Here is an 11,967-nt window from a genome sequence, read left to right as displayed (position 1 = left end):
ACATTCTAAGAGTCTAATAAACACGTTTCAATATGCTATCAGAAAAAATAACAATTTGGTTTTGTCCCATCAGCCTACAATCAGACTATTGTTCAATCCTGGGCTCCCAAGTGGTGCAGCTGTTTAAGGCACTACATCTCAGTGCTAGAGGTGTCACTACAGACCCTGGTTCATTTCCAGGCTGTAACACAACCGCCGTGATTGGGAGTACCATAGGGCGGCGCACAATTGGTCCAGTGTCGTCAGGGTTTGGCCAGGTAGGCCATCATTGTAAATAAGAATTGTTCTTCACTGACTGGTCTAGTTAAAAAATAAAACAAAAAATAAATGAATCTTGAGTGTAGGTGTAGTTTCGATGGGCCATTTATCAGATGGGTAGGTGAAGGAAAGGCTTAGAAAAGATTGCATTGGGGGGGAAAATCAAAACAATTACATATTGCAATATTATTTTTGTATGATATTAAATAGATATTTGCTACTGTAGGTAGCGTTAGCTAGCGCTAGTCGGCTGTACCAATGCCAAAACTCTGGGTATTTTTCCATCCTACATGGTTTCAAGCACTTTTATTTCCCTGACTGATCAATGTCCCTCTCTCTCTCTGCAGCAGACATACAGCGGAGCAATATGTCTGGAACATCAAATCGCAATTAAATTGCAGTTTCAAATTGCATACATATAGAATTGTGAGAATCGTGAGAATCGCAATACATATCGTACCACGGGATGGTCTCCCGGTGCGCAGTGGTCTAGGCACTGCATGCGCACTGCTAGCTGCGCCACCAGAGTCTCTGGGTTCACGCCAGGCTCTGTCCAGCCCGCCGCACCGGGAGATCTGTGTGCGACGCCACAATTGGATTGCGCGTCGTCCGGGTTAGGAGGGTTGGCGTAGGGAGGGTTGGCCCCGGTAGGGATATCTCTGTCTCAGTATGTAAAATGTAATAAATAAAAAAATAAAAAAAAATAAAAAAAAATGTATGCACTCTACTGTAAGTCGCTCTGGATAAGAGCGTCTGCTAAATGACTAAAATGCTAAATGTAATGTATCATGATAATATTGTATATTAAGGTCCATGAGCAATCCCAAGCTTTTGAAAAATGATTCCTCCTAAAACTGGCTTGTAGCACAAGTTCTGTTTGTGATAATACCGATTCTGATAATGGCAGTGCCTTGCAAAAGTATTCATCCACCTTGAAATTTTTCCTATTTGTTGCATTACAACCTGTGATTTAAATTTATTTTTATTTGGATTTCATGTTAATGGACATACACTAATAGTCCAAATTGGTGAAGTGAAAAAATTACTTGTTTCAAAAATTATATAAAATAAAAAAACCGGAAATGGTGGAGTTATATGTATTCACCCCTTTGCTATGAAGCCACTAAATTAAGATCTGGTGCAACCAATTACCTTCAGAAGTCAACATAATTAGTTAAAATAAAGTCCATCTGTGTGCAATCTAAGTTCACATGTATCTGTCACATGATCTCAGTATATATACACCTGTTCGAAAGCCCCACAGTCTGCAACACCACTAAGCAAGGGGCACCACCAAGCAAGCAGCACTATGAAGACCAATGAGCTCTCCAAACAGGTCAGGAACAAAGTTGTGGAGAAGTACAGATCAGGGTTGYGTTATAAAAAAATATCTGAAACTTTGAACATCCCACGGAGCACCATTAAATCCATTATTAAAAAATGGAAAGAATATGGCACCACAACAAACCGGCCAAGAGAGGGTGCTTGAAAACATGTAGGATGAAAAATACCAGAGTTTTGGCATTGGTACAGCCGACTAGCGCTAGCTAACGCTACCTACAGTAGCTACCTACCCATCAAAACTCACGGACCAGGAGAGGAGGGCAATAATCAGAGAGGCAACAAAGAGACCAAAGATAACCTTGAAGGAGCTGCAAAGCACCACAGCAGAGATTGGAGTATCTGTCCATAGGACCACTTTAAGCTATACACTCCACAGAACTTGGCTTTACGGAAGAGTGCCAGAAAAAAGCCATTGCATAATGCGRTTGGTGTTCGCCAAAAGGCATGTGGGGAACTCCCCAAACATATGGAAGAAGGTACTCTGGCCAAATGAGACTAAAATGTAGCTTTTGGCCATCAAGGAAAATGCTATGTCTGGCGCAAACCCAACACCTCTCATCACCCCGAGAAAACCATCCCCACAGTGAAGCATGTTGAAGGCAGCATCATGCTGTGGGGATGTTTTTCATCGGCAGGGACTAGGGAAACTGGTCAGAATTGAAGGAATGATGGATGGCACAAAATACAGGGGAATTCTTGAGGGAAACCGGTTTCATTCTTCCAGAGATTTGAGACTGGGACGGAGGTTCACCTTCCAGCAGGACAATGACCCTAAGCATACTGCCGAAGCAACACTCGAGTGGTTAAAGAGGAAACATTTGAATGGCCTAGTCAAAGCCAAGACCTCAATCCATTTGAGAATCTGTGGTATGACTTAAAGATTTCTTTGTTTGTTTCACAAAAAAATATATTTGGTATGCATGTTGTGTAAATAAATGATACAAACCCCCCAAACAATCTATTTATTACAGGTTGTAAGTAACAAAATAGGAACAATGCCAAGGGGGGGGGGGGGGGTGAATACTGGGCAAGCCACTGTATATAGACTCACAGAGCCTTCACCCCCTGAACCTTTGTAACATGTTGTGTTACACAGTGGGATTGAAATAGATTTAATAAAAAAAAWTGTCATTGATCTACATAAAATACTCCATAATGTCACAGTGAAAAGAAAATTCAAAACACTTTTACAAAATAGTAAAACTTAAGTAACTAAAATATAGTCGTTAACCCCTTTGTTTATGCAATCTTAATGAATCACATAATAATTTATGTGGGCTCACTCTGTGTTAAATAATAGAGGTTGACATGCTTGTTTTATGACTACCCCTTCCTCTGTCCCCCATACATTCAACATCTGAATTTTAAGCACAGATTCAACTACAAAGACCAGGGAGCTTTTCAAAAGCCTCATAAAGAAGGGCAGTATTTGATAAATGGGTAACAATAACAAATCAGACATTGAATATATCTTTAACCCAGAAACATCAGACACAGTCGTCCTTCTGAACTGAGCTGCATGGGAGAAATTGAGGATGGATCAACAACATTGTAATGACTCCACAATAATGACTTACAGCTGAAGTCGGAAGTTTACATGCACCTTAGCCAAATACAGTTAAACTCAGTTTTTCACAATTCCTGACATTTAATTCTAGTAAAAATTCCCTGTCTTAGGTCAGTTAGGATCACCACTTTATTTTAAGAATGTGAAATGTCAGAATAATGGTAGAGAGAATTATTTCTTTCAGCTTTTATTTCTTTCATCAAAATCCCAGTGGGTCAGAAGTTTACATACACTCAATTAGTATTTGGTAGCATTGCATTTACATTTAACATTTAAGTCATTTAGCAGACGCTCTTATCCAGAGCGACTTACAAATTGGTGCATTCACCTTATGAAATCCAGTGGAACAACCACTTTACAATTGCCTTTAAATTGTTAAACTTGGGTCAAACGTTTCAGGTAGACTTCCACAAGCTTCCCACAATAAGTTGGGTGAATTTTGGCCCATTCCTCCTGACAGAGCTGGTGCAACTGAGTCAGGTTCATAGCCCTCCTTGCTCGCACACGCTTTTTCAGTTCTGCCCACACATTTTCAATAGGATTGAGGTCAGGGCTTTGTGATGGCCACTCCAATACCTTGACTTTGTTGTCCTTCAGCCATTTTGCCACAACTTTGGAAATATGCTTGGGATCATTGTCCATTTGGAAGACCCATTTGTGACCAAGCTTTAACTTCCTGACTGATGTGTTGAGATTTTGCTTCAATWTATCCACATAATTTTCCTGCCTCATGATGCCATTTATTTTGTGAAGTGCACCAGTCCCTCCAGCAGCAAAGCACCCCAACAACATGATGCTGCCACCCCCGTGCTTCACGGTTGGGATGGTGTTCTTTGCCTTGCAAGCGTCCTCCTTTTTCCTCCAGATGTTACAATGGTCATCATGGCCAAACAGTTCTATTTTTGTCTCATCAGACCAGAGGACATTTCCCAAAAAGTACAATCTTTGTCTCCATGTACAGTTGCAAACCGTAGTCTGGCTTTTTTTATGGCGATTTTGGAGCAGTGGCTTCTTCCTTGCTGAGCGGCCTTTCAGGTTATGTCGATATAGGACACGTTTTACTGTGGATAAAGATACTTTTGTACCTGTTTCCTCCAGCATCTTCAGAAGGGCCTTTGCTGTTGTTCTGGGATTGATTTGCGCTTTTCGCACCAAAGTACGTTCATCTCTAGGAAACAGAACGCGTCTCCTTGCTGAGCGGTATGACGGCTGCGTCGGTCCCATGGTGTTTATACTGAGAGAACGTGAGTCGATAATATCCGAGTCAGTCGTTTAGACCATTCACCACTGAGTGGTCTAAATTAAACCTCCAACCTCTCCCCGTTCTCCCCTCCACTCAACAGCTATACAGTAAGGAAGGGACAAGGCTGTAAACTTGATGAACCCCCCCTCTTCTTCACCTTCACTGTACATAGATTTTTCTATTGTGTTATTGACTGTACGTTTGTTTATGTGTAACTCTGTGTTGTTGTTTGTGTCGCACTGCTTTGCTTTATCTTGGTCTGTCGCAGGTTGCAAATGAGAACTTGTTCTCAACTAACCTACCTGGTTAAATAAAGGTGAAATAAATACAAAAAAAAAAATAATAATAATAAAACTCCCATCCCTACCACTCTTCAAGCTCCCACCCTCATATCATCTAGAGTAGGGGAGAAAATCAATGGAGATAATTGTGCTCCGTTATTGCTGCCTAAAAGGCTTTAGATGCAGCTAATGCTGAGTGCTAAGCTAATCAGATTGTTCTGCAGCGTAATGGGTTTAGTGAGGATAGCTGGGGTGGTTGGGGGACAACACACTTACATTATGCCATCCCACAGTAGGTTATCACACAGCAGGCTATCACACAGTAGTTATCACACAGCAGGCTATCACACAGCAGGTTATCACACAGCAGGTTATCACACAGTAGGTTATCCCACAGTAGGTTATCACACAGTAGTTATCACACAGCAGGTTATCACACAGTAGGTTATACACAGCAGGCTATCCACACAGTAGGTTATCACACATAGGTTATCACACAGTAGTTTATCACACAGTAGGCTTCACACAGTAGGTTATCACACAGTAGGCTATCACACAGCAGGCTATCACACAGTAGGTTATCACACAGTAGCTATCACACGGCAGGTTATCACACAGTAGGCTATCACACAGTAGGCTATCACACAGCAGGTTATCACACAGCAGATATCACACAGTAGGTTATCCCACAGCAGGTTACACACAGTAAGTTATCCACAGTAGGTTATCACACAGTAGGCTATCACACAGTAGGCTATCACACATAGTTATCACACAGTAGGCTATCACACGGCAGTTATCACAAAGCAGGTATCACACAGCAGGTTATCACACAGCAGGCTATCACACAGCAGGCTATCAACACGCAGGTTATCACACAGTAGGTTATCACACAGGCAGTTATTACACAGTAGGTTATCACACAGCAGGTTACACACAGTAGGCTATCACACAGCAGGCTATCACACAGCAGGTTATCCACAGTAGGCTATCACACAGTAGGTTATCACACAGCAGGTTATTACACAGTAGGTTATCACACAGCAGGTTATTACACAGTAGGTTATCACACAGCAGGTCATCACACAGTAGGCTATCACACAGCAGGCTATCACACAGCAGGTTATTTCACAGTAGGCTATCACACAGTAGGTTATCACACAGTAGGCTATCAAACAGCAGGTTTTACACAGTAGGTTATCACACAGTAGACGTCACACAGTAGGTTATCACACAGCATGTTATTACACAGTAGGTTATCACACAGCAGGTTATACACATAGTTATCACACAGCAGGTTATCACACAGTAGGTTATCCCACAGTAGGTTATCACACAGTAGGTTATCACACAGTAGGCTATCACACAGTAGGTTATCACACAGTAGGCTATCACACAGTAGGTTATCACACAGTAGGCTATCACACGGCAGGCTATCACACAGCAGGTATCACACAGCAGGTTATCACACAGCAGGTTATCACACAGCAGGCTATCACACAGCAGGTTATCACACAGTAGGTTATCACACAGCAGGTTATTACACAGTAGGTTATCACACAGCAGGTTATCACACAGTAGGCTATCACACAGTAGGTTATCACACAGCAGGTTATCACACAGTAGGTTATCACAAAGTAGGTTATCACACAGCAGGTTATCACACAGTAGGTTATCCCACAGTAGGTTATCCCACAGTAGGTTATCACACAGTAGGTTTTCACACAGTAGGCTATCCCATAATAGCTATCACACAGTATGATATCACACAGCAGGTTATCACACAGTAGGTTATCACACAGTAGTTATCCACACAGTAGGCTATCACACAGTAGCTATCACACAGCATTTATCACACAGCAGGTATCACACAGTAGTTATCACACAGTAGGTTATCACACAGTAGCTATCACACAGCAGGTTATCACACAGTAGGTATCACACAGTAGGCTATCCCACAATAGGCTATCACACAGTAGGTTATCACACAGCAGGTTATCACACAGCAGTTATCACACAGTAGGTTATCACACAGTAGGCTATCACACAGTAGGTTATCACACAGTAGGCTATCACACAGCAGGCTATCACACAGTAGTATCACACAGTAGGTTACACACAGGGTTATCACACAGTAGGCTATCACACAGCAGGTTAACACACAGCAGGTTAACACCAGCAGGCTATCACACAGCAGGCTATCACACAGCAGGCTATCACACAGCAGGTTATCACACAGCAGGCTATCACACAGTAGGCTATCACCACAGCAGGCTATCACACAGTAGGTTATCACACAGCAGTTATCACACAGCAGGTTATCACACAGCAGGTTATCACACAGTAGGCTACCAATAGGCTATCACACACAGGTTAGGCACACAGCAGGTTATCACACAGCAGGCTATCCCACAATATACTATCACACAGTAGGTTATCACACAGCAGGCTATCACACAGTAGCTTCACACAGTAGGCTATCACACAGTAGGTTACACACAGTAGGCTATCACACAGTAGGTATCACACAGTAGGCTACACACAGTAGCTATCACACAGCTAGGTTATCACACAGCAGGTATCACACACAGGCTATCACACAGCAGGTTATCACACAGTAGGTTATCACACAGTAGGCTATCACACAGCAGGCTATCACACAGTAGGCTATCACGCAGTAGGCATTCACGCAGTAGGTTATCACACAGTAGGCTATCACACAGCAGGCTATCACGCAGTAGGCATCACACAGTAGGCTATCTCACAGTAGTTATCACACAGCAGGTTATCACACAGAGGTATCACAAGTAGGTTATCACACAGCAGGTTATCACACAGTAGGTTATCCCACAGTAGGTTATCCCACAGTAGGTTATCACACAGTAAGTTATCACACAGTAGGCTATCCCATATAGGCTATCACACAGTAGGATGTCACACAGCAGGTTATCACACAGTAGGTTATCACACAGTAGGCTATCACACAGTAGGTTATCACACAGCAGGTTATCACACAGTAGGTTATCACACAGTAGGCTATCACACAGCAGGTTATCACACAGCAGGCTATCACACAGCAGGTTATCACACAGTAGGTTATCACACAGTAGGCTATCCACAATAGGCTATCACACAGTAGGTTATCACACAGCAGGTTATCACACAGCAGGTTATCACACAGTAGGTTATCACACAGAGTAGGCTCACAGATAGTTTCACACAGTAGGCTTCACACAGTAGGTTATCACACAGTAGGTTATCACACAGTAGGCTATCACACAGCAGGTTACACACAGCAGGTTAACACACAGCAGGCTATCACACAGCAGGCTATCACACAGCAGGCATCACACAGCAGGTTATCACACAGCAGGCTATCACACAGTAGGCTATCACACAGCAGGCTATCACACAGTAGGTTATCACACAGCAGGTTATCACACAGCAGGTTATCACACAGCAGGTTATCACACAGTAGGCTATCCCACAATAGGCTATCACACAGTAGGTTATCACACAGCAGGTTATCACACAGCAGGCTATCCCACAATATACTATCACAACAGTAGGTTATCACACCAGCAGGCTATACACACAGCTAGGCTTATCACACAGTAGCTATCACACAGTAGGTTATCCACCAGTAGGCTATCACACAGTAGTTACACACAGTATAGGCTATCACACAGATAGGCTATCACACAGTAGGTTATCACACAGCAGGCTATCACACAGCAGGTTATCACCACAGTAGGTTATCACACAGTAGGCTATCACACAGGAGGCTATCACACCAGTAGGTTATCACACAGTAGGCTATCACACAGCAGGCTATCACGCAGTAGGCTATCACACAGTAGGTTATCACGCAGCAGGTTATCACACAGCAGGCTATCACACAGCAGGTTATCACACAGTAGGCTATCACACAGTAGGTTATCACACAGTAGGCTATCACACAGTAAGCTATCCCACAGTAGGCTATCCCAGTAGGCTATCTCACTGAAGGCTATCCCACAGTAGGCTATCCCACTGAAAGAAGAGGGGCCCTACTGTATAGACCTACACTTGTGGGCATTAAACAGTTCCAGCCTAGGATCGAGCCTTGGGGTACACCCTTGGTGACAGGCAGTGGCTTACACAGCAGATTTTCTGACTTTATACACGGCACTCTTCGAGAGAGGTAGTTAGCAAACCAGGCCACAGAACCCTCAGAGACACCAATACTCCTTAGCCGGCCCACATGAATGGAATGATCTACCGTATCAAAAGCTTTGGCCAAGTCAATAAAAATAGCAGCACAACAGTGCTTAGAATCAAGGGCAATGGTGACATAATTTTAGACCTTTAAGGTTGCAGCGACACATCCATAACCTGAGCGGAAACCAGATTGCACACCAGAGAGAATACTATAGACATCAATAAAGCCAGTCAGTTGATTGTTTACATGTTTTTCCAACACTTTTGATAAACAGGGCAAAATAGAAATTGGCCTATAACAGTTAGGATCAGCTTGATCTCCCCCTTTAAATAAAGGACTAACCGTGGCTGCCTTCCAAGCAATGGGAACCTCCCCAGAGAGGAGAGACAGGTTAAAAAGGTCAGAGATAGGCTTGGCGATGATAGGGGTAGCAACCTTAAAGAAGAAAGGCTCTAATCCATCTGACCCAGTTGTTTTTTCTGGTCAAGTTTAAGGAGCTCCTTTAGCACCTCGGACTCAGTGACCGCCTGCAGGGAGAAACTTTGTAGCAGGGCAGGGGAAAAGAGGGAGGAGCATCGGGGCTAGTCGCATTAGAAGGGGTGGGAGATAAGGACATGTTGGACAGGCAAGGAGGCATGGCTGGAGGCAATGATGTTGAGGATGCAACAATGTGTGGTCCTTTTTACCGGATTCTGATGTGTACGTTAAACATGTTAGAATAACTGTCCACATTTACTTTTCCTCAGCCAACAAGACAAGTAACGAACAGCAAAAATCACTAACCTACATCAATCTACTATAGTAAAAAGGTTTAGGCTACCTATTCTATTGGTCAGTTTGTCTAGAAAGAAATGGCCCATTCCAAACTGATTGTAGGACAGTTGTGTTCATACAACCAGTAGGTCTAGGCCACATAAAAAGCAACAGATCAGAACGTGTAGCTTAAAATATTGATCAACTATTATTTCTTCAGATTATATGGCAGCAATGCACACATGGCAGTAGGCTACGTGTGCATGTTGGTTCAATAATGCAATTGGCGGGAAAACACTGTTGTCGAAAAAGGGTACCGCACATGCGAACGATTTCATGTGACGGGGGGAAAATTTTAGAACGAGAGGAGATCTAATAGGCTACTTTGAAGCAAAGTAAGACATGCCTCATAATATGTATGCTAACTTTCAGGTTTCAAACAAGTAAGTATGTATGTTTTCAAAATGCATTCTGCCTCCAGCTCATTGCTTTATCTTGGCCAGGTCGCAATTGTAAATGAGAACGTGATCTCAACTTGCCTACCTGGTTAAATAAAGGTGAAATGAAAAAATAAATAAAAAAAATTGCAAAGTGGTGTGTGACGAGCTGATGAAGCCTGCCTTCCAAAACAACCGGGAACTCGGAAATCTCAGACTTCCGACTTCAGTAAGTTGAAGACAACTGGGAACTGGGGAGAAAAAAAACTAGCCCCGACTTGGAAAAAATTGTTTTGAATGGTAATCCTACTCAGAATTCCATCTCAGAGCTCTGACTTTCCGACATGAAGATCACTGACMTCATGATTTGACCTCGTATTCTTTTTAGAATTCCCAGTGGTCTTGAATGCACCACAAGATGCTGCAGCAGCTCTTGCACTGTGTGCCAGYTTCTCCACTCAAAGGCTCTGTAACTGTATGCCGTATGTGTGTGATAAATAAAATACAGAATGAATATACTGTACAAGCAGCAATTTAATTCCACTAAATTATGCAAATTGCTGGTACATCATTCAGTAGGCTTAAAAGCATTGTTTCATAATGGGATTTTTTCTTCTTCTCCCAAACAATTGTCCTGCGCCAATTTTATATATCGGCTTTTCAAACAAACAAGAAAAAGAGGACAAAAGCCAGCAATTACCGGCTAATAGAAAAGGGGGATACCTAGCCAGTTGTCCAACTGAATGTATTCAACTGAATGTATTCAACTGAATASGTTTAAGTAGGCCTATTCGGTATTTAGTTTAAGTAGSCCTATTCAGTATTATCTTTAAGTAGGCCTAATGTATTCAACTGAAATGTGTCTTCCACATTTAACACAACCCCTCTGAATCTGCTGCCTTAATTGAATACTATTCAGTATTCCGTTTAAGTAGGCCTATTCAGTATTCCGTTTAAGTAGGCCTATTCAGTATTCCGTTTAAGTAGACCTATTCAGTATTCCGTTTAAGTAGGCCTATTCAGTATTCTGTTTAAGTAGAACCATTCAGTATTATCTTTAAGTAGGCCTATTCAGTATTCCATTTAAGTAGGCATATTCAGTATTATGTTTAAGTAGGCCTAATCGGTATTCCGTTTAAGTAGGTCTATTAAGTATTACGTTTAAGTAGGCCTATTCAGTATTATGTTTAAGTAGGCCTATTCAGTATTTTTTAAGTAGGCCTATTCAGTTATTCCAGTTTAAGTAGGCCTATTCAGTATTATGTTTAAGTAGACTATTCAGTATTCAGTTTAGTAGGCCTATTCAGTATTATGTTTAAGTAGGCCTATTCCGTATTACGTTTAAGTAGGTCTATTCAGTATTCAGTTTAAGTAGGCCTATTCAGTATTATGTTTAAGTAGGCCTATTCAGTATTACGTTTAAGTAGGTCTATTCAGTATTCAGTTTAAGTAGGCTTATTCAGTATTCTGTTTAAGTAGGCTATTCAGTATTCAATTTAAGTAGGCATATTCAGTATTCTGTTTAAGTAGGCCTATTCAGTATTCAGTTTAAGCAGGCCTATTCGTATTATGTTTAAGTAGGCTATTCAGTATTACGTTTAAGTAGGCCTATTCAGTATTACGTTTAAGTAGGCCTATTCAGTATTCAGTTTAAGTAGGCCTATTCAGTATTACGTTTAGTAGGCCTATTCAGTATTCTGTTTAAGTAGTCCTATTCAGTATTCTGTTTAAGTAGTCCTATTCAGTATTATCTTTAAGTAGGCCTATTTAGTATTCAGTTTAAGTAGACATATTCAGTATTATGTTTAAGTAGGCCTATTCGGTATTCCGTTTAGGGTGGCCCTATTCAGTATTCTGTTTAAGTAGGACTATTCAGTTTAATA

The sequence above is a fragment of the Salvelinus sp. IW2-2015 genome, unplaced genomic scaffold, assembly GCF_002910315.2.
Source record: "Salvelinus sp. IW2-2015 unplaced genomic scaffold, ASM291031v2 Un_scaffold932, whole genome shotgun sequence".
Classification (NCBI taxonomy): domain Eukaryota; kingdom Metazoa; phylum Chordata; class Actinopteri; order Salmoniformes; family Salmonidae; genus Salvelinus; species Salvelinus sp. IW2-2015.
This window is presented reverse-complemented; position numbering follows the sequence as displayed.